We start from the raw sequence: 24,538 nt of genomic DNA on the forward strand, positions 1-24,538 counted from the left end.
TGCTGTGTCTTGAACCTGTGCTGCCCAAGGGAGATAGCATGTCTTGGGGGGATCTGAACCACGCAGTGATGTGGCAACCAATGGATCACTTATAGTCAGCATACCAGGGCAGATTTTAAACCCTCTCGTTTCTGGGGTCTTGACTCATGTGAGAAGTTTGGAACTCAGTCTGTCATTGTGAATCATGGTGACGGTCAGTTGGCTTGAGGGCAACGTCAGAGTGCCGTTCCCTAGTTAGTCCCATCATGGTGGACCACTTTATGGTACGCACATTATGGCAGAGGTCATTCATGCAAAACAGGTCACAGATGCCACGAATGAGAGAAACGAGTCCTTGTCACTCAGGATCCGTCCTCTCCATCTTTCGTAGTAATGGACTTTTTAGCTGGGGCCATGACTGCGTGGCATGACGAATGGCAGTTTGCTGCATCTCTCTGGCTAGTGAGGTTGTGTGACTGAGCTCTAGCTAAAGGGGTGTCAGCAGAAGTGATGTGTGCAGTGTCCAGGTGTTGCACTTAAAGGGAAAGGTGTGCCTGCCCTTTCCCCTTTCCCCTTCCTCCCTGCATGAATGCAGTCATGGTGAGGAGCCGCTGTGGATCATGCGCCCTTGGGATGGCCGAGCAGCTAGCACAAGGTTCCTGTGCCTCTGGCAACCGGCAGACTTTCCCAAAACACCCAGCGTGGGCCGTCCAGCCGCCCATCGTGGTCGCCGTGGTACGGATTGGCAGAAGGAAGTGCTAGGAGGTGGCCTCATTTCTGCTCTGAATTGAATCATAAATGTCGCTGTCCACTGAGGCAGGGGAGTGGTCGGTTCCCCTTTCCTCCTTTCCCGTGTCTGTTCGTCCTGAAAGAGCCCATCATAACTTGCTTGACGAGCTGGCTCTTCTCCTGGAGATTAATGGCAGCCCTCATTTTACAGAAGCACTCCACTTACATAATTCATTCTTCTTCTCAGGATGGAGGTGACTTTCTTCTTTATTGTGGTAAAACAAATGTAACATAAAATTGACCACTTTAACCAGTTGAAAGTGCATCAGTGACGCAGTGGCATTAAGTACAACCGTCACCGCCATCCATCTCCAGAACTTCCTCATCTTTCCGAATTGCGGCTCTCTAACTAATAAACACGAGCTTCCCATTCCTCCCTCCCCCTGGGCCCTGGCAGCCGTCACTCTGCTTTCTGTCTCTGAACTCGACTACTCCAGGTGCCTCGGAAGTGGAATGGTACAGTACTTGTCCTTCAGGGACGGGAGGCCACTTGGGTTTTTTTGTTTTGTTTTCGTTTTATTGTGCTTCTCAGATCCTGTGTTTTTTACAAATTGAAGGTTGGTGGCGACCCTGCATCGAGTAAGTCTCTCAGTGCCATTTTTCCAACAGCATTTGCCCATTTCATGTCTCTGTGGTACGTTTTGATAATTCTGACAATATTTCAAGCTTTTCACTATTATTATATTTGTTATGGTGATCTGTAATCAGTGATCGTTTTTAAACCTTTTTTTTTATTATTAAAGTACAAATGACATACAATGGTGTAGAAGTTTCATGCCTACACATACTGAGCTGACAGTTCTGTACAACACTCAGGGCTCCCCATGGTAAGTGAGTCTCACCACCTGTCACTATGTTATTATCATATTATCGACTATATTCCTTACACTGTTCTTTCCGTCTCCATGCACTATTTATTTTATAACTGGAAGTCTATACCTCTTAATCCCCTTTATTTATTTCACTCATTCTGCCCCAGCAACCCCCAATTTGCTCTCTGTATTTTTATTTGTTCACCTGTTTTGTGTTTTAGATTCTACATATACATGAAATCCTATGGTATTTGTCTTTCTCTGACTCATCTTACTTAGCATAACACACACTAGATCCATCCATGTTGTCACAAATGGCAAGATTTCATTCTTTTTTATGTCAGAGTAATATTGCATTGTGTGTGTGTGTGTGTGTGTATGTATATCACATCTTCTTTATCCATCCATCAGTGGACACTTTGATTGCTTCCATATCTTGGCTATTGTAAATAATATAGCAATAAACATAGAGGTGCATATATCTTTCAAATTAGTGTTTTCATTTTCTTTGGGCAAATACTCAGTAGTGGAATTGATGGATCACATGGTAATTCTATTTTTAATTTTTTTGAGGAAACTCCACACCGTTTTCCACAGTGATTGCACCAACTTACATTCCCACCAACAATGCACAACTGTTCCCTTTTCTCCACATCCTTGCCAACACTTGTTATTTCTTATCTTTTTGGTACCATTTGATTACTTGTCTTTTTGAAACCGTTCTATCTCATTGTGGTTTTGATTCGCATTTCCCTGATGATTAGTGATGTTGAACATCTTTTTATGTGTCTTTTGGCCATCTGTTTGTATGCCATCTTTGGAAAAATCTCTATTCAGGTCCTTTGCCCATTTTTAATTGGATTATTTTTTGGTGTTGAGTTGTATAAGTTCTTTATATATTTTGGATATCAACCTCCTATCAGATGTATCATTTGCAAATATCTTTTCCCAGTCAGTAAGTTGCTTTTTTCTTTTCTTGATGGTTTTCTTTCTTTTTATTTTGGTATGGTCCCAATAGTTGATTTTTGCTTTTGTTTCCCTTGCCTGAGGAGGCGTATCCAGAAATATGTTCCTAAGGCCAATGTCCAAGAGATTACTAAGTTTTCTTTAGGAACTTAATGGTTTCAAGTTTCACATTTAGGTCTTTAATCCATTTTGAGTTTATTTTTTGTGTATGGTGTAAGAAAGTGGTCCAGTTTCATTCTTTTTCTTTTAAGTTTTTATTTAAATTCTGCTTAGCTAACATACAGTGTAATATTAGTTTCAGGTGTACAGATAGTGATTCAGCACATCTACACAACACCTGGGGCTCATCACAACAAATGCTCTCTTTAATCCCCATCACCTACTGAACCCATCCCTTTATCCTCCTCCTCTCTGGTAACCATCAGTTTGTTCTCTATAGCTAAGAGTCTGTTTCTTGGTTTGCCCCCCCCCCTCTTTTTTTTTCCCTTTACTCATTTGTTTTGTTTCTTAAATTCCGTGTATGAGTGAAATCATATGGTATTTGTCTTTCTCTGACTGACTTATTTCACTCAGCATAATACTCTCTAGCTCTGTCCACGTGGTTGTAAATGGCAAGATTTCATTCCTTTTTATGGCTGAGTAATATTCCATTGTCGCATAATGTGACATCTTCTTTATCCATTCATCTTCTTTATCTGTTCACCTTTATCTTCTTTATCCATTCATCAGTCAATGGACACTTGGACTGTTTCCATAATTTGGCTATTGTAGATAATGCTGCTATAAACATCTGGGTGCATGCATCCCTTTGAATTAGTGTTTTTGTATTCTTTGTGTAAATACCCAGTAGTGTGATTGCTGGATCATAGGGGAGTTCTATTTTTAATTTTTTGAGGAACCTCCATATTGTTTTCCACAGTGGCTGTGCCAGTTTGCATTCCCACCAACAGTGCAAGAGGGGTCCCCTTTCTTCGTATCCTTGCCAAGGACTATTGTTCCTTTTGTTGTTGATTTTAGCCATTCTGACAGGTGGGAGGTGATATCTCATTGTAGTTTGGGTTTGCATTTCCCTGACAATGAGTTTTATTGTGCATCTATCCATGTGTCTGTTGGCCATATGAATGTCTTTTTTTTTTTTTTAAAGATTTTATTTATTTATTTGACAGAGAGAGACACAGTGAGAGAGGGAACCCAAGCAGGGGGAGTGGGAGAGGGAGAAGCAGGCTTCCCGCGGAGCAGGGAGCCTGACGCGGGGCTTGATCCCAGGACCCTGGGACCATGACCTGAGCAGAAGGCAGACGCTTAACAACTGAGCCACCCAGGTGCCCCATTTGAATGTCTTTTTTGGAGAAATGTCCGTTCATGTTTTCTGCCCATTTTTAATTGGATTATTTGTTTTTGTGTGTTAAATTTTATAAGTTCTTATAAATTTTGTAAGTTTTATCTTTATATATTTTGGATACTAACCCTTTATCATATATGTCATTTGCAAATACCTTCTTCCATCCCATGAGTTTACCTTTTAGTTATGTTAATTGTTTCTTTGGCTGTGCAGAAGCTTTTTATTTTGATCTAGTCCCAATAGTTTATTTTTGCTTCTGTTTCCCTTGCATAGAAAAAAGTTGCTGTGGCTGATGTCAGGGATTTTTGGTTTCAGGTGTCACATTTAGGTCTCATCCATTTTGAATTTATTTTTGTGTATGGTATAAGAAAATGGTTCAGTTTCATTCTTTTGCATGTTGCTGTCCAGTTTTCACAATATTATTTATTGAGGAGACTGTCTTTTTCCTATTAGATATTCTTTCCTGCTTTGTCAAAGATTAATTGGCCATATAGTTATGGGTTCATTTCTGGGTTTTCTGTTCCATTCCATTGATCTATGTGTCTATTTTTGTGCTAGTACCATACTGCTTTGATCACTACAGCTTTGTAATATAACTTGAAGTCAGGAATTGTGATGCCTCCAGCTTTGCTTTTCTTTTTCAAGGTTGCTTTGGCTATTCAGGGTCTTTTGAGGTTCCATACAATTTTAGGACTGTTTTAGTTCTGTGAAAAATGCTGTTGGTTTTTTGATAGGGATTGCATTAAGTGTGTAGCTTGCTTTGGGTAGTATAGGCAATTGAACAATACTTGCTCTTCCAATCCATGATCATGGATCTTTCCATTTCTTTGTGTCATCTTCAATTTTTTTCATCAATATTTTACAGTTTTCAGAGTATAGGTCTTTCACCTCTTTAGTTAGGTTTATTCCTAGGTATCTTACGGTTTTTGGTGCAATTGTAAATGAGATTGATTCATTAATTTCTCTTTCTCCTACTTTATTATTGGTGTGTAGAAATGCAACAGATTTCTGTACATTGATTTTGTATCCTGCAACTTTACTGAATTCACTGATCAGTTTTAGCAGTTTTTTGGTGGAGTCCTTTGGGTTTTCTATGTATAGTATCATGTCATCTGCAAATAGTGAAAGTTTTACTTCCTCCTTGCCGATTTGGATGTCTTTTGATTCTTTTTGCTGTCTGATTGCTGTGGCTGGGACTTCCAGTACTATGTTGAATAAAAGTGGTGAGAGTGGACATCCCTGTCTTGTTCCCGGCTGTAGAGAAAAAGATCTCAGTTTTTTTCCCCATTGAGGATGATATTAGCTGTGGTTTTTCCTATATGGGCTTTATCATGTTGAGGTGTGTTCCTTCTAAACCTACTTTGTTGGGGGTTTTTATCATGAATGGATGTTGTACTTTGTCAAACGCTTTTTCTGCATCTATTGAAATGATCATGTAGTTCTTATCCTTTCTTTTATTATTAATGTGATGTATCACATTGATTGATTTGCAGATATTGAACCAGTCTTGCAACCCAGGAATAAATCTCACTTGACTTGGTGAATGATTTTTTTAATGTATTGTGGGACTTGGTTTGCTAGTATTTTATTGAGGATTTTTACATCTGTGTTCATCAGGGATATTGGCCTGTAGTTCTCTTTTTTAGTGCTGTCTTTATCTGGTTTTGTTATCAGGGTAATGCTGGCCTCATAGAATGAATTTGGATGTTTTCCTTCCTTTTCTGTTTTTTGGAATAGTTTGAGAAGAATATGTGTTAACTCTTCTTTAAATGTTTGGTAGAAATCTCCTGTGAAGTCTTCTGGTCCTGGACTTTTGTTTGTTGGGAGTTTTTTTTTTTGTTTGTTTATTACTGATTCACTTTCTTTGCTGGTTATCAGTCTGTTCAAGTTTTCTATTTCTTCCTGTTTAAGTTTTGGTAGTTTATATGTTTCTAGGAATTTATCCCTTTTTTCCCAGTTTGTTGGCATATAGTTTTTCATAATACTCTCTTATAATTGTTTGTATTTCTGTGGTGTTAGTTGTTATTTCTCCTCTCATTTGTGATATTATTTGGGTTCTTTCTCTTTTCTTTTTGATAAGTTTGGTTCCGTTCCATTCTTTTGTCCAGCTTTCCCTGTACAACTTGTTAGAAGGATTGTTTTTTCCCCATTGTATATTCTTGCCTCCTTTGTCATAGATGAATTGACCCTATATGTGTGGATTTATTTCATGGCTCTCTTTCCTGTTCCATTGATATATGTGTCTATATTGGTGCCAGAGACATACTATTTTTGAATACTGTAGCTTTGCAGGATATCTTGACACTTGGGATTGTGATACCTCCAGCTCTTTCTCAAGGATTGCTTTGGCTATTTGGGGTCTTTTGCGGTTCTGTACAAATTAGGATTATTTGTTCTAGTTCTATGAATCCATTTTCCTCTGTGAAAAACGCTATTGGTATTTTGATAGGGATTGCATTAAATTTATAGATTGCTTTGGGTAGTATGGACATTTTAATAATATTAATTCTCCCAATCCATGAGTATGGTATATCTTTCCATTTGTTTGTGTTATTTTTAATTTATTTCATCAATGTTTTATAGTTTTCAGAGTATTGCTGTTTCACCGTCCTGGTTAAATTTATTCCTAGGTAGTTAATTCTTTTTGGTGCAGTTGTGAATGGGATTGTGTTCTTAATTTCACTTTCTATGACTTTGTTAGTATATACAGATTCAACAGATTTCTGTTTATTAATTTTGTAACTTGCAACTTTACTGAATTCATTTATCAGTTCTAATAGTTTTTTGGTGGCGTCTTTAGGGTTTTCTATATATGGTATCCTATCATCTGCAAATAGTGACAATTTTACATCTTCCTCACCAGTTTGGATGCCTTTTATTTCTTGTCTGAATGCTGCAGCTAGAACTTCAAATAATATGTTGAATAAAATTGGCGAGAGTGGACATCCTTTTCTTGTTTCTGATTTTAGAGGAAAAACTTTCCATTTTTCACCACTGAGTATGATGTTAGCTGTGGTATTTTCATATGCGACCTTTATTATGTTGAGGTATATTCCCTCTAAAACCACTTTGTTGAGAGTTTTTATCATGAACGGGTATTGTATTTTGTCAAGTGCTTTTTTCTTCCTCTGTTACAATGATCATATGGTTTTTACCCCTCTTGTTAATGTGATGTATCACATTGATTTGTGAATATTGAACCACCCTTGCAATCCCGGCATAAATCCCAGTTGATTGTGGTGAATGATTTTTGTTGAATTCTGCTTTCTAATATTTTGTGGAAGATTTTTACATCTGTTTCATCAGAGATATTGACTTATAGTTTTCTTTTTTTTGTGGTGTCTTTATCTGGTTTTGGTATTGGGGTAATGCTGGCCTCATAGAGTGAATTTGGAAGTTTTCCTTCCTTATCTGTTTTTTAGAATAGTATGAGAAGAATAGGTATTAACTCTTCTTTAATATTTGTTAGAATCCACCTGCAAAGCCATCTGGTCCTGGACTTTCATTTTTTGGGAGTTTTTTTTGGTTTGTTTTGTTTTTAAAGGTTTTATTTATGCATTTGAGAGACAGATAGAGAGAGAGTGAGCATGCACAAGGTGGGGGGAGGGAGAGAGGGAGAGGCTCAGCAGGGATCCTGATTCGGGGCTCGATCCTAGGACCCTGGAATCATGACCTGAGCCAAAGGCAGACACTTAACTGACTGAGCCAGCCAGGCACCCAGGAGGTTTTTGATTACTGATTCAATTTTGTTACTAGTAATTAGTCTATATAAATTTTTTATTTTATCCAGATTCAGTTTTGGAAGATTATATGTTTATAGGAATTTATCCATTTTTTTCTAGGTTGTCCCATTTGTTGGCATATAATTTTTTATAATATTCTCTTATAATTCTTTGTATTTCTGTGGTACCAGTTGTTATTTCTCCTCTTTCATTTCTGAATTTGTTTATTTGAGTCCTCTCTTTTTTCCTTTATAAGTCTGGCTAAAATAAAGGTTTATCAGTTTTGTTTATCTTTTCTTTTTTTTTTTTAAAGATTTTATTTATTTATTTGAGAAAGAGAATGAGATAGAGAGAGTATGAGAGGGGGGAGGGTCAGAGGGAGAAGCAGACTCCCTGCTGAGCAGGGAGCCTGATGTGGGACTCGATCCCGGGACTCCAGGATCATGACCTGAGCCGAAGGCAGTCGCTTAACCAACTGAGCCACCCAGGCGCCCTGTTTATCTTTTCAAAGAACCAGCTCCTGGTTTCATTGATCTTTCCTTCCTTTTTTTTTTTTTTTAAATCTATTTCATGTATTTCTACTTTAATCTTTATTATTTCCTTTCTTCTACTAGCTTTGGGCTTTGTTCTTCTTTTTCTAGTTCCTTTAGATGTAAGGTTAGGTTATTTATTTGAGGTTTTTCTTATTTCTTGTGGAAGTCTGTATCACTATAAACTTGCCTCTTAGAACTGCTTTTGCTGTGTCCCAAAGATTTTGGACCATTGTGTTTTCATTTTCATTTGTCTTCATATATTTTTTTATTTCCTCTTTGATTTCTTCATTCGCCCATTGGTTGTTTAATAGCATGTTGTTTAGCCTCTATGTGTTTGTATTTTGCAGTTTTTATTCCCTGTAATTGATTTCTAGTTGTATACCATTGTGGTCAGAAAAGATACTTGATATGATTTTAATCTTCTTAAATGTATTGAGACTTGTTTTGTGGCATAACATGTGATCTATCCTGGAGAAAGTTCCAGGTGCACTTGAGAATAATGTGTATTCTGCTGTTTTTAGATGTAATGTTCTGTATATACCTGTTATGTCCATCTGGTCTAATGTGTTGTTCAAAGCCAGTGTTTCTTTGTTGATTTTCTGTCTGGATGATCTGTCCATTGATGTAAGTGGGATATTAAATTCTCCTACCATTATTGTATTACTATTTCTCTCATTATGTCTGTTAATATTTGCCTTATATATTTAGGTGCTTCTTTGTTGGTGCATAGATATTTACGTTTGTTATATCCTCTTGTTGGCTTGATCCCTTTATCATTATGTAGTGCTCTTCTTTGTCTCTTGCTACAGTCTTTGTTTTAAAGTCTATTTTGTCTGATATAAGTATTGGTACCTAGGCTGTTTTCAGTTTTATGTGTTTTTTGTTGTTGTTGTTGTTTTTTGTAATCCAGTTTATACTAAGATGGGAAAGAGGTGAATTCCTTGCTAGGAAGGAGCCAGGGGCTGTGTTCATTGGGAATGTAAAGACTCCAAACTGTAATTGTGCTTTTTTGTCCAGTGTAGGATGTGGTAGTCTGTGCTAAAATGTCTTCCATTATTATACCTTTTAATTTTCCTTACTGGGAAATGACGGGAATGGTGTCTGCCTTCTTCATTTGGAGGCACACAGGCATGAATAAGATAGTTGGAATGTAATTGGCAAAATATTAAATACTAATTATCTCAGCAAAGCCAAATAATCACAGAATCCCTCCAAGTTCCATCACTTTAATTGTGCTTTCAGCTATCCTCAGACGTTTCTTTTCCCTTGCCTCCACTCTGCTCTGTTTCCCAAAATACTAAGCAGAAGTTCTTTTGAATTCAAGAAAAAAGTAAGAGTTCACCTTTCTCCCCAGTGACACTCTTGAGGTCTCTTCTCTGACCAGGGAGGTTTCCTATGTAAAGTTCAACAACAGGGTTATTTTCCTTTAGGCTCTCCATTTAAAAATCTTGGATTCTTCCTGACAAAAGGAGGCTTAGTCATCTCCCCCCAGTGATGGGTCCTACTTAGAAAACAAACAAGTAGGAAATTCTGCATCCCACTCCAGCCACGTGCTGCTGAGTCTGGCCAGGGCACGAGGGAGGGACAGTACACTTGGAAAGGCAGTTCTGGACTTAGATTATCTGGCAGTGAGACAGAGAGTGGGTCACCAGAAAACAAAAATCTGTCAGGTTGTAGAAAGAGCACCACCTCAAGTGTATAGAGCTACTTCCTTCCTGTGAACTCTAGAGTCATCCTGCTCCCTGCACCATTCATGGCAGTCATGGCTCTCTGTGTTCAGCATCCTGGTGCCCACTTAACAAGTAGGGATATTGAGATATTAGAGGAAGGGAGTCTTCTCCCTGAGGCCAGTGAGGGCCAGTGGAGGACCCAGGATCAGGACTCAGGCTTCCCCGCTGGGAGTCCTGTGTATGACTTAGGAGTCGAAGATGTTTCTCACTACAGCTCCAGCACTGGGATTTGCTATGGGGAGAATCCAAGGCCCTGGGTCAGAAGTCACTGAGGGTTTACCAGGCAATTTTACACTGAGAAGAAACTAAAGCCCAGAAGAACTCCTTCTCTCATGACTCCTACACAGACTGCCTCCTTCCTTCTTTCAATTCTAAAGGCACAGAATGTCTGATCAGAGAGTTTAGCATCCTGCTTTGTACTGTTTTCTCACAGTTTCATGTATCAACCTTGTCTTGCCAATGAGACAGAAGCTCCCTGCAGGATAGATGGTAGGTGGGTGCTTTGTGATTGCTGTATTGATGTTGACAAAGCTCCCCAAGTGGGATGTTCTGGGGCTTGTTTCCTGAGGCGGCTCTGTGTTCTTAAAGAGCACATCCTGCCTTCCTGGGGTACAGGTGCAATCTCCCTCTGTTTACTGAGGTATCAGGAGATGAAAGATCTTTCCCCTTGGTGAATCCCGTGGCATTGTGGGAAGACTCTTCTAATGCAGACATAATTCTCTTTGCTTGCAATTATGCAGGAGTGTGCGTGCGTGCACACACACACACACAGAGTCACACCCCTGATGTGTAAACGGCCTTGTTTTGCATGGAGAACACAGAGCATGAAGATAAATTTTCTGTGATGGCTGTTCCTGTAGTGTGGGATTGATTTGCCTGTAGACAACAGGAGTCAGAGTATTAGTACTCTTCAGGATCTTCGAGATCACGTAGTACACCTGCCCTCCACAGGTGAAGAGAATGTCGTCTTGAGAGCCTAATAGCCCAATGAGCTTTGTAACTTGGACAAATAATTTTATCTCACTTGGGCTTTGATTTCCTTGTCTGAAAAAATAGGATTACCCTAAAAGGGTCTTTAAGGATGTTTTCAGAATTCTAAACTACATGAGTTTTTAATTGCCATTTTCTCACCATTCTCTGGCCTTCTTAGAACTGACTGGAATAACTGGATTGTGAAGGAATTTCTGACCTCAATCCATTTTCCTCACATAAAGAATAATTGGTTGTAGAGATTCATATCTCTTGGGGCTATGGCTGTCTTAAAAGTGCTATAAGAATATATTGGATTGCTGAGAGAAGATGCCACCTCTTAGAAGACATCATCAACTCAAAACCAGGGCATCTCCTGATGAGGAAATGGGTACCAAGACTAGTGCAGATCCTCCCAGAGGTGGGAGGATGAGCCAGCCATCCCTGGAAAGCCATTTTTAGGGGAGCTTTCCACTTGCTTTGAAAAGTCTAATTATGTTCCACGCTTAAGAGAGAAATATTTTTGAATCTGAGGTTTTTTGTCTCTTAAACTTTGAGCAAATTTTAACTTCTTTTTACATGCCACTTCCATAGCTTCCTAACACCTCTCGTTTTTATTATTAATGTTGTAAAGTGTATTTCATTAAAGTGTGTTTCAGAAAAAGACCAATAGCTGAGGCACAACAGTAAGAATGGATCCAACAAACATAAGATTGGGTGAAAGAGGCAAGACAAAAGAATATGTTCAGTAGGATTCCATTCATATAAAGCTAAAAGCAGACAAAACAAACCTTTTTTTAAGATTTTATTTATTTATTTGACAGAGAGAGACACAGCAAGAGAGGGAACACAAGCAGGGGCAGTGGGAGAGGGAGAAGCAGGCTTCCCGCTGAACAGGGAGCCCGAGGAGGGCTCGATCCCAGACCCTGGGATCATGCCCTGAGCTGAAGGCAGACGCGTAACCGACTGAGCCACCCAGGTGCCCCAACAAAACTGTTTTTTAGGGTACACATTCATAAGTGGTAAAAGCATAAAGAAAAGTCAGGACGTGGCTATAGCCAAAGTCAAGGTAGCAGTGTTGATGGTGAGGAGGGGTTGGTTCATGACTGGGGATGGCCATGTAGGAGAGGGCTGGCAGCGTTGTGTTTCTTGATCTGGATGGTGGTTACATGAGAATTTGCTTTCTATGTATTCATTAATCTGTAAAAATATGTCCTATGTACTTTTCTGAATGTATGCTATATTTTATAAAAATAGAATAAAGTGATATTGAAATGAGAAAAATACAGTAGTTTAGAAATTGCAGATAAATATGGCGGATTCAGTGCTCTCTTCCAAAACCACATTAAGATGATGGCAAAGGAATCTTTAAAAATGCGTAAACCACAAAGACAAAATGAATGGAAAAAAAGACACCAGCAACCACACATATATATATATGAGGACTATGTTTTTATTTGTTCATTTTTTGTAGTTGAAATATGCTTTGATGACATATTTGGCCTGAGATTCTTTGCCATGGTCCTAAACAACCATGCAACTCCAAACAACTGCTTTGCCAGGCTTTGCTTCTCGGATAATTTTGCAGAGGCCTGCCCATTCCTCTAGTTTCTCATGATGACCAGCCTCAATTAAGTTGATCTGGTTGGTGTTTGGTGCACAGTTCCTCCACCAGGTTTTTGTGCATGGACTTGCCACAGCTGGATGCAAGCACACACGTATTGCACAAGATGGGCCATGGTGGATAGGGGTGTTCTTCAGCACCTCTCGTAAAGCAGTGTTAGTGTCCATTTCACACCAGAAGCAGTGCCTTCCTTGGCTGTGGTGTGGGGGGGTTAAGGTTGGAGCTGAATCCTGAACTCTCCAGAGAGGCCCTGCCTTCATGCAACCCAGTGGCGACAGGGGGCCACAGCAGCAATATTCTGAAAACTGGAAAGTAGAGGGACAAGTAGCAACTGACTTTGCATATATGAATAGCTGAATCCTGAGCTGCAATGGGGAAAATCGAGACAATTAGACCTGCAGCTCACAGCTCCCAAAAGGTTTGGGAATTAGTGGTCTTAGGTATCTTTGGAAATGGTGGTATGAATGGGGCTATAAACTGGAGAATTGGCTCAAGGTCTGTTGAAGGAGTAATTAGATCTCAGATCCCACTCCCATCCTAGCAGTCAATACTCTTCTTCCCTTCAGCTGAACACTGGAGGGTTGTTCTCTATTGAGGGTGAAGGGGAAGCTTTCTGGACTGGGGCATGGCTGGCACAATTGGGGCAGTGTATTAAGGGTACAAATAGGGCTGAGACTTCTGAGCTATGTCCCCAGATGGCCCTCACAGTGCCAGCCCCTAGGCTGTACCCTCTAGGCAGGAGGTTTTTTTTTTTTTTTTTTTTAAGATTTTATTTATTTGACAGAGAGAGACACAGCGAGAGAGGGAACACAAGCAGGGGGAGTGGGAGAGGGAGAAGCAGGCTTCCCGCCGAGCAGGGAGCCCAATGTGGGGCTCGATCCCAGGACCCTGGGATCATGACCTGAGCTGAAGGCAGACGCTTAATGGCTGAGCCACCCAGGCACCCCTAGGCAGGAGATTTAAACATCCTAGCATCCTTTAGGCTGGCAGAATAGATTAGCCTAAAGAAGAAAGCCCTAAAGATACAGCCCAGAGTCTACCCAACAGAACAATTCAGCCATAGCCCTCTCCAGCAAAGCCTGGTTGATGAGGCCCATTGACCATTCAGAGTGTCCTGACAGTTTTTTGTTGTCTCACTCTTAAATATGATCAGTTAGTTACGAGTACCTAAATGTTTGAGGAAGTTCTTTAAAATGAAAATAGAAACCAAAGCAAACAAGCAAAGGAGGCAAATTTATTTATTTATTTATTTTTAAGGATTTTATTTATTTGACACAGAGAGAGAGAGTGAGAGCAGGAACATAAGCAGGGGGAATGGGAGAGGGAGAAGTAGGCTTCCTGCCGAACAGAGAGCCCCATGTGGGGCTCGATCCCAGGACCCTGGGAGACGCTTAAGGACTGAGCCACCCAGGCGCCCCAAAGGAGGCAAATTTAAAACAGAATATGCAAGGAGAAGAAAAGTTAAAACAAACAAACCACCAACATTCTTTTCGGTCTTTAGAGAGATGAGAAATGATATTATATCCTTGAAACAGAAACTGATTTCTATGTAAAAGGAATGTTCAAGAAACAAAAAGGAACTCATAGAAGGTAAAAATGTGGTTAGTTGAGGGATGTGAATGGTTGGAAAGTGAAATTGTTGAATCTCCAAGAATGTAGGGCAAAAACCCCCAAATCAGAGATGGAAATTAGGAGAAAAAAATATGACAACTAGACAACTGGTCCGAGAAGTCCAACCTGTGAATACTAGGAGTTCTGGAATGAGATAACTGAAAACACAGTGGGGAGGAAATCATCAGTGAGACAGTTTTAGTTCATTTCCTAGAATTAGAGGGCATTGGTTTGCTGATTGAAAGGGCTCATTAAATGCCCGTAGAAATGGATGAAAAAGGCCTATGCCAAGGGTACCTCACTGTGACGTTTCAGGAAAGTGAGGACAATTGAATCATCTTACAAGTTTCTAGAGAGAAAAAATAGGTTACAAAGGACCAGGAGGGGAACCTGCATGGCTCAGTCATTAAGCATCTGCCTTCAGCTCAGGTCATGATCCCAGGGTCCTGGGATTGAGCCCCACATCCGGCTCCCTGCTCGGCGGGAAGCCTGCTTCTCCCTCTCCCACTCCCCCTGCTTGTGTTCCCTCTCTCGCTGTTTCTCTCTCTGTCAAATAAATAAAAATCTTTAAAAAACAACAACAACAAAGAAAACCAAAAAAAAAAAAAAAAACCACCAAACGACCAGGAATCAACCTCGTTTAGGGTGTTTTAATAGAAGCTAAAAGACAGCGGAGCAGTGCCCTCAAAATTCTGAAGGAACAAGATTTCCAGTTGAGAATTTTATATCCAACCAAGTTATCATTCATACAACAAGGTAGATCAAAGACATTTTCAGATAGGCAAAAATCTGAATAACAACAACAACAAAAAACAAACAAATTCCAAACCATAAACACCTTAGCACCCATGCACCTTTTAGGAAGCTCGTAGAGGAAGTTCTTCACCATTAGGAGGACTAAAACAAGGAAAATATGGGATTCAGGATCCAGCACAGGAGAGAGGCCAATGGAATACATGAAAGGAGATCCTTCCTGGTCATGATAGCATAGATGTATTGATCTAAATTAAATTTTGATGTAGCTATTGAGGAGGATAGAGGAGAAAAAATTGGAAGGAAAACATGGTAGGAAAAAAAGTTAAAAATTGCTAAGATGCTATATAAACATATTTAAAAATATGGAATTAACTACTGAAAGAAGCAGCTAAAAAGTTGAAAGTGGTTGTTGTTTGGAAGGCGAAGTGGGGGGTAAGAAAGAGAACTGTGGTTTTCTTTTGTGATGAGACTTTCTATCTGTCTCTTTAAATTATATGGATGTATAACAGATAAAAATAAAAACTGGAAAGAATTAATACCTTATTGTTGATAAGCAGCTATTTTCTTTGGAATTATTTCACATTTTAAAAAAGAGAGAGTCCTATGTTGTTTGTTCATTTATTCAGCAATCTTTTTTTGAGCATCTGTTATGTGCTGGACATTGAGGCCATTTCTTTTTTCAGCGTTTGCTTTTTTTTTTTTAATTGTTCCTGTTCTGGCCCTTCTTACTGGGACCCTAGGTTTAGGGAACTGGTGACCTCCTGTCCTGTACTTCTTTCTCCCTAGATCTCTGCTGGGTATGGTGTGGTTGGAAATCACAAATTTCTAGCAGGCACAGTTTGTGGTTAATTTGCTGAACACAGCCCCTGACAGGTAGGAGGCACTTGATGGATGGATGAATAGTCGCTCTGACGTGTGCTCATCTCCTCTCCTGTCTCCCTCCTCAGAGTAGACCAAATGTTGACCTTCCCACATCCCCAAATCATCCCTTAGTTTAGGCAGAACAGGGTGACTAGGGAGGGCCAGCCCTCCCAAACCCCACCCCCCCAATATTTACACCTTCACTATCAGAGATCTAATTATTCAAGATTCAGTACTTTGAGTTTTGAAGAATATTTGGAATTTAAGGAAAGTACAAATGCCCCTATGGGGGAAAAGACTATGAGCCATTATCATGGTAATTTCTACCCTGGAGTTTCCATACTCTGACATCTCATCAAGGGCATAATGGTGGCCAGAGAGCTCTTTTTAATATTTCAAAACACCTAATGGAAACTGCCCATTTGTTCAAGATAAGGCTATAAAGAGTAACTAAAATGTCAAGGTCCTTTGCTCTCAGCTGAAAGAGTATCTACTGACTGACGTAGCATTGTAGCTCTGGTCCTTCCATACTGGTTAGATGCTCTGGTTAGTAGCCATCTATCTTTGATAAATTTAAGAGTGGGGAGGAGATAATAATTATCAACACCATTTATTTGGTTGATGGAATCTTGCCAAAGATGGTGTGGGTGTGGGAAGTGTGAAAGGGGTCTTTGGGCGTGGAGCAGGTGAGGGCCCTGCACACTGGCTCACTCATTCTCAGGGATTTGTGGGCAGCTGGGCCGAGGGCAGAGGGCCCCACAGAAGGCAGAGGAGGGGTGCGAAGATCAGCTTCCACTCCCCGCTTCATCATTGTTCTGAGAGCTGGCCCAAGGGGCTGGTGTTGCTGTGAAAGGTGCCCAGCCCCGCGTATCAACTCTCCCTGCAATTCAGACTTTATGGCGCAGCCTCACAGCAGCAGAGATAAATGCTCCTACAAGGCAAATTAATCCAGAGAGAATAGGAGCCTCAAACCATGAAAAATGATGGAGACTATGGCCTACTTTCTTGCCTTGTAAAAGTCCCTTGCACTTTCCTGGGGTGCAGCCAAGCTGCTCTGTGTGAGGAGCAGAGCTGTGGATGGAGATGTGTGAGCCCTATTGGGCAAACAAAGGGTGCTGTGGCCTCCAGTGGGTCCAACTTTTTGAGTCCAGACCAAAGAAAGCCAAGCTGGTGACTCTATGGAAAGCTTGACCTCTTTGGTGACTCGGGGGGGTGGAAATGGTTTTGGGGATTTTTGTTTTGTTTTGAAGGGGTGATGTTTGGAAGCCGAGGCTCTGGAGAAAGACATCCTGACCTTCTTGGGGCACTCAAACCTATGACCACAGACCTTGGTACTTAGTTGTTTTCTGTCTGTTTTGGTGTGTTCTATTTTTGTATTCCCAACCAGATTGTAAGGTTGCTGGCATCCAGTTATTTACCAGTAAGCATCAGTTTTCTCATCTTTAAAATGGAGATAATGAGGGGCGCCTGGGTGGCTCAGTCGTTAAGTGTCTGCCTTCAGCTCGGGTCATGATCCCAGGGTCTTGGGATCGAGCCCCACATCAGGCTCTCTGCTCGGCCGGGAGCCTGCTTCTCCCTCTCCCACTCCCCTTGCTTGTGTTGCCTCTCTCGCTGTGTCTCTCTCTGTCAAATAAATAAAATCTTTAAAAAAAAAAAATAAAATAAAATGGAGATAATGATGCCCATTTTGTAGGTTCACTGTGAGTATTAGGGGATCAGTGCCTCAGTTTTGGTTTCACAACCTCCATCCACCTTTTCCCATCCCTGTGCTCTCTCAGAAAAGGATCTTACTCCCAAAGAACGGTACTCTCCAAGTGAGAGAGATGGCCACTTTCTTAAAGAGCATGGCAAACATCTGAGAACTGCTCCCTCCCATTTGAGGACCCCTTGTTTCTGGCTCTGAGGAGCAGATCATGAGCCCATCTTTTGAGCCGGGATGAGGATGCTGATTTTACCTCCGTAGAGAGACCAGCCCCACACAGTTGACTTTCTACATGGAAGCTGGGAGTGCATGACAAAGTTGGAGGAAATAAACAGGAAAGTTCACAGACAGATGTGGTCTGTTCTTTCTTATCCACAAAACAAAAAGAATAAAAGAAAAAGCAGGATATGCTTTTGAGGTACATTAACTCTGTCTTTTGGATGTCCCTGAGTATAACTAGTTAGAATACTACTCATCCAATAGGGAGACCTAGAAATGGGATGGGAAGAGGGATGGAAGTGCCCTCAATTAATAGTAGAGGAGTAAACAAGAGGACAGAGGGGAGAAATTGCCTCCCTAGCAAAGAGAGTTAGAAGTGATGGATACAGAACCCCTAGCACAGAGCCTGGCCCATGGGAGGGGGCTTCGCAAAGGGTAACTGTTATTATTAGTGGTGGCTTTGCTATTCTGAGTTGATGTCCATGCCATAAACATAGAACTTTGTTGAGATGAAATTTCCTCCTCAGTCTGCTTTGTGGATTCTTTTACTGAGAACCAACCCAAAGCAAATAGCCCTCTTGGTCATCCTCATTAAAACTAGAATAATTTCTGTCCCGCATTTGCCCATGTGCCTGGAAAACCCATAGATATGCTTTCCTATTTAAAATGTGACCATTGAAATTTGTATGCTTAGAATTTATAGTGAATTTCCTCATATGTCACTTGCACCTCATAACGCCTTATCAAGGATAGGCAGTATGAGTGTCCAGAATATAATCTTTAAAAAAACTTTATAAAATTTATAATATTTAAGATTTACTTTAAAGATAAGGAAGCTGGTGCCGAAATGGCTCGAGCCAAGTTCACGCAGTGAGTAAATGGCTGAGACAGGACGGGAGTCTTTGGACTCCACATCCTGTCCTCCTTTTTGTAATCCATAATGCTTTTTCCACTTGGTGTCCATGGCCTGGTAACAAGACTGGTCACTTTTCTTGATGGGAGGCATCTTGTGTAGCCTTTTATGTTTTCCCAAGAAGGAAAATGGCTTTCAGCTTGTGGTGAAGGTTCTCAGAAAAATGGGATCCAGAAATGTCTTCGAGCCTGGTCCAGGTGCCAGAAGAGTTTGGCAAGTGAGTTTACCCCTGCTGAGTCAGGCCCTGGTCCCCCTCCCCTGGGATTTGGATATGGATCGATGTCGCAATGACTCTGGCGGCTCTGTGCATTTCCCTTGGCCTCTAAGGCATTCCAGTGATGATGATGGCTTGTCAGGGTCATGGCCCTAGTACAAAGCAAGGCTATTTGTGGCTTATCGAAAACATAACTGGAGCCACCTGCATGCGATTCTGGTCAGTCTCTGGGGCCTGCAACTCAGCTGAAGTAAAATGTTCATATCAATCTGTATAGCAGATATCAAAAGTCACATCTTTTTCTTTAAGTTTGCCTAAGTAATTGGAAAACCAAGTTGTCAGCTACCCTGCCACGTTGGACCAAACTACTTAGTTTCTTATTCCATCCCCAAGGCCTGTGATGTCCCTCTTCCCTCTCTTTGTCTCTCTATATCCTGCTTGCCAGCAAGACCCTACTGCCCCCATGGAGTCTCCATTCCAGAATGCATGTGACCCTGTTGTTTGTTGCTCAAGCTGATGCTTTACTAAATATCCCCTTGCACTGTTTCATGATTGCTTTATGCACAGTTATTCTGGTGCATTCTTTGCAGTCAGACACTGGGTCTGCCTTGTCTTTCCTCTTTCTGAAAGTGTCTGAGTGCGCTGGGCACAAGTGAATGCTGACAGATTCATTTGATGAAACATTGTGGATGCTTATAGAAAAAAGCAGAGACCTGGGAATCCAGAGACATGGTTTTGTTACCTGGGATGAATCCCTTCACCTCTCTGGGTTGCAGTCTTTATCTGTAAAATGAAAGAGTTGAACTGGATGATCTCTAAGGTTTATGCCAAATCTAAAATTCTAGGACTAATTAAGAGAGATTCTCATTGCTTTTACCTGGCTGTATGCATTCTCCATTGCAACCTGTTAAGTTGTCCTTGGCTTATCACCTGCACCTATTATTTGGATGCATGTAACTTAAAAAAGAATTATCGTACTCTCTCAGAGAGAGGTCACAGAGGAGAGTGAGGGAATATTGAGGAATATTTAGAAGCAGATGGCTTTCAGTCCTGGATTTAAATCGCAGTCCCATCATTCACTAGTTGTGTGATCTTTAGCAGCTTACCTCATTAAACACCACTTTTCATATCAGAAGTATAGAGTTAATACTGGTTTCACAGGGTGATTGAGGAATAAGTGAGATAAAGCATATGTGGTGCATACACACTGTAGGTGCTCAATAAATAGTGGTGGCAATAATAGTTGGTGTAATTGGGAAGCAAAAGGGTGTGTGTTCTAATCCTTTGGTGAGCATTTTCTGATTTGTAAATTCTTGGTTGTATTTTAAGACAATGCCTTTATCATTTTAATAAGCAGTGTAATGATTTGAGGAAAATCATTTCAGTTCTAATAAGAAGACTAGCAGTACTAATTATGCACATGGTAGCATTTTTTTAAAAAATTTTTTTAAAGATTTTTTTAAAATTTATTTATTTGTGACAGAGAGAATGAGAGAGAGAGAGCACATGAGAGGGGGTAGGGTCAGAGGCAGAAGCAGGCTCCCCACTGAGCAGGGAGCCCAATGCAGGACTCGATCCCGGGACTCCAGGATCATGACCTGAGCCGAAGGCAGTCGCTTAACCAACTGAGCCACCCAGGCGCCCCACATGGTAGCATTTTAACAGAGTTCCATAGTTTATGGAATTGGGAGAGACTTAGAGAAACATGGGTTGACTCTCTGGAGTTTCAGATTTCTGGTTGAGTGATTCAAATGAACTAGTCTTGCTTCCTGCCAGTGCAAATAAATCAAGTGTAAACCTTTGCTTTTTAACCAAGTTGTGAAAAATGGAACAAGTTCAATGATAAGAAACTGTCTTAATGAGGCACTTTATTCTGGAGGTGATTTTCTAAGGAGAGCCTCTCTAATTTGTCCCTGAACTACTAAAAGCAACAGACCCACTACTGTATTTGCTTTTTCAAATTTTTTCCCCAGCTGCTCTGGGTTTAAGTAACTGAAGTTTCTCAAGTTTTAAAGTTGGAGGGTGGCTCAGTGCTCTAAGCAGCGGAGACTAAAAAAGGACTTAGGGTGTAAATCAAAATTTTCTAACTGCCTTGGTCTGAGACATTGGGAAAGTCACTTAAAGACCTTGAATATCTCAATCTTACCAACTGCAAAAATGGCATGATGGCATGATGAACATAACTTGGCTTTAGAGAGTGTTAGGGAGGAAATAAGTTGTTAGATAATCCTTTTCTGCTTAAATGAAAAAAATGTATGTTGAGTGAGTGTCACCTTTCAAGTAACTTTTGGACAAAGTCCATGAGTGTGTGTGTGTGTGTGTGTGTGTGTGTCTGTGTATGTGTGTTAGCCTGAAGTTCAAGTATTTGTAAAGGTTTCCAGCACATAATTTCTTTAAGAAACAGAGAAAAGAGTTTGATCAAAATAATGCTTTTCATCAGTGGTGGTTGAGCAAGATTTAGGTCTTGCAGATCTCCATGTCTTATCTTGACAATTTATGTTTTAACTGAGTTTCAACATTGGCTCTCAGAGTCAGAAAGAATTCCAGAAGATAAAGGAGAACCAGAAAGCCAATTTTTAATAAATACTCAGAGAGTAAAAAGAAATAATCAAAATGGCATACATTGTAGAGGGCATGTGGTGTATGAAGAAATAGCTTTGGATAAAACAGGATAGAATGAAACTTCAAAGTGTCTTCTCCCAGTTAATCCAATTAGTGTTCCACTGATTTCTCAGAGATTGATTGTCTCTGGGGAGCTGTGTTACATCAGCCCTCAAACTGTTTTTCCAATTCCATCAGGCCCATCAAGCAGTCTCTACTGTTGGGACAATGGGCTTTTGTGCCATGTTTACCCATATTGCTTCAGCTTGTCCCCCATCCTCCCCAATCCCAGTCAGGAGCAGAGAGATGCCTCCACTCTCAGTAGTGAATATGTGGGATTCCCACTCACAATGCTTTGGGTGGGCAAAAGAAACTCAAACAGAATGGGGGGGCAGCATCTGCCCAGGTTATCTTTAGGTTGGCTGATCAATTCTTCATGTGGCTTTTGATGTTTATTTAGATTTTAGATCTTATGGGTAGATACACTGACCCCATTCAAAATGCCTCTTTATATTAGAAGAGAAATGCCTAAGGAGTGTCAGAAATGAGGGGAAAAACTGCTTCTCTTGAAGTCTCTTTCTTTGTCTAGTTTGACGGGCAAAGGAGTTTGCCAGTTGTGAACCTTATAAATAACCTCAGAGTTTCAGTTTTGTTGTATGTAAAATGGCAATAATAATAATGCCTCCCTCATAGGGGGTTAGGAGAATTAAATGGGTTAGGTATTTGGTAAATGCTTAACACTGTGCCTGCCTGGTGTTTGAAAGGACTCAATAAAAGTTAGCTAAAATTATGTTAATTGTTCTAAGGGGAAGGGTTAGTAGGCATGTTGGGAATTGATATTAAGAAGGAATAAGACCCATATTTGGAGAAAGTGGGGATCAAGGAGACTAAATCAACAGGATTTTGAATGTGGGAATATGCAGGATGTGAGCACATGTGATTTCTTGCCACAAGAACCACCTATATCAGGCATAGCAAGAGAAAAGAACCCATGCAGTGTTCAGATACTATAAGCATTGTACAAAGGGGCTACCCATGAGTCAATGATACTCAAGCTTTTAATATCATCCTCAGTCACTTTATTCATTGCTTCATTCATTGAACCTACATTTATCACCCAACCTGTGCTGTGCATTGATGTTATAGATAAAAACAATCCATTCCTTATCCTTAAGAAAACTGAGGGAAGAGGTGGGCAAGTTACCAGATAATTAGACAAGTTCTTGGAGTGACCAGGAAGAATGAGGTATACTGGGAAGGCTTCTTGGAGGACTTGAGACCTGAGATTAGATGTGTAAGATTTATCTAGCGGTGGGAGAAGAGTTTTTCAGGTAGAGGTTGCTGTATGTGCAGAGGCACAGATGACAGAGCACTGTGTGTGACACATCCTGTCTGCTAATTCCAACATCTGAGTCATCTCAGGGCTCTTCTCCATTGATTACCTGTTCTCTTAAGTATGGACTGTATTTTCATGTGTCTAGCAATTTTGGATTATATTTTGGACATTATCAATGATACATTATAGAGCCCATGGATTCTATTTGTTCCTCTGAAGAATGTTAATTTTTTATTTTAGCAGGTATTGAATTTGACTGAATTCAAACATCAAACTCCATTTTCCCTGTAGTGGGCAGAAACTGAAATCTCTGATCAGTTCTATTAATCTTAGCTGGGTTGTTTAGAATCTGTCTCGTGTATGTGTAGCTTGGGAGTCAGGTAGAGATTTGGACAGAGTTTATATGCAGAATTTAGAGTTCCCTTCTGAGGCTCTCTCCTTTTTGGGATTTTTTTCTCTCATTTTTCAGCTGCCTCAAACTCTGTCTTCTGATTCTGCAGGTTTCTACCTGGTTTGTAGCCACTTAATAGCATGCTTATTGGGGCCCTCGCTCAAGCAAAAAGTTGTAAAACCCAGGAAACTTGTCCAGTGCTCCCTTTACGTAGTTTCTGCCTGCTTTTGGTTGCCCTCTAGTGCATACAAATAGTTATTTTTGAGTTTTTATTAGGTAATAGTTATGCAGAGAGGTTTGGTCCAATATAAGCTACTTAATGTATTAGAAGCAAAACATTCACATGGATATTTCAAGAACTTCAAATTGTTCAATATGGTTAGAGGGGAGTGTGTGTGTGTGTGTGTGTGTGTGTGTATGTATTGTAGGGGACTGGAGGGATATGCAGCTTGGAGAAAGGCAGAGGCCAAGTCATCAAGGACCTTGTGTGTTACACTAAGGAATTCAGGCTTTAACCTGAAGGATGTGATGGAGAGCTTTAATTAGAAGAGTAAAATGATCAGAATTTTGTCTCAGATACATGGCTTGGCATCTGTATAAGGATGAGCCAGAAGAGGTAGAAAGATAGTTTAGGAGGCTGATGGGTAAAACAGAGTTCAGTTTTCTCCTTTGTAAGATGAAGGGTTGAGCTAGCTGATCATTAATGTCTTTTATGGCTTTAATATTATGATTTTCCCACTAATGCTGTTACTTGGCCTTACTGGAGCTGGGGGTTCCTGTGAGTCTGTGTTTTGTAGAGCATTATACACAGCCCTTTGAACCCAGACTTCAGATGATGCCAAGAGAGAAAAATATACTTGGTGGTGTTCTGTGGTTTATGAATATACTTTAAGGTAATGGGGCACAAAGCAACACACATGAATGTACCATAGGTGGTTAACAACCTTTGAATTTCTCTGGTTCTCCCTTTAGACTGCCTGCATCATAACAGGTATTTGGTTATTCTGTGTTATCTTAAATGGTCTACTATTGATCTGACTTTGACTTTTTTTGGTTCTCAAAGAGAAGGAGATGGGCCTATTAAGAACCAATGTTATAGACAGATTGCAGTAGGGGTACCAAAAATGGGAAGGGTGGGAAAATATTCTATTATAGTTTTCTGAGTCTCAGGAGATGTTGATCGCAGTATGATGGGCATGTTGATTTCATCCTTTCCTGGTTCTGAACCAATAGGAAGGTGAGGCTTCCCTGAGCCACAGAATGTTCTGTACCTTCTAATGCTTCCTGGAGAGCAAAGAGCTCCTTTGTGTCAGACTGTGGATGCCATGCTGAAAAGCAACCTCTGCCCTTGCTCATGAGGGCAGTCCAGAGTCCAGTAGTTCATTTTCATCATGACACAATTTTATGTGCTTTGCCTCAGTTAAGAGCTCAGGCCTTTTCGTTCTTAAAACTAGCTGAATGTACCATA

At 40.5% G+C, this 24,538-nt stretch overlaps 1 protein-coding gene across 1 annotated transcript in view; it reads left to right on the forward strand.

Moving 5' to 3' along the window:
• Nucleotides 1-24,538, forward strand: part of CACNA1C (calcium voltage-gated channel subunit alpha1 C) — a 645,253-nt gene that overhangs the window by 86,288 nt on the left and 534,427 nt on the right. The gene's annotated exons all lie outside the window — the stretch shown is intronic.

Source organism: Mirounga leonina, unplaced genomic scaffold, assembly GCF_011800145.1.
Source record: "Mirounga leonina isolate KUSES-001 unplaced genomic scaffold, KU_Mleo_1.0 Mir_201, whole genome shotgun sequence".
NCBI classification, from domain to species: domain Eukaryota; kingdom Metazoa; phylum Chordata; class Mammalia; order Carnivora; family Phocidae; genus Mirounga; species Mirounga leonina.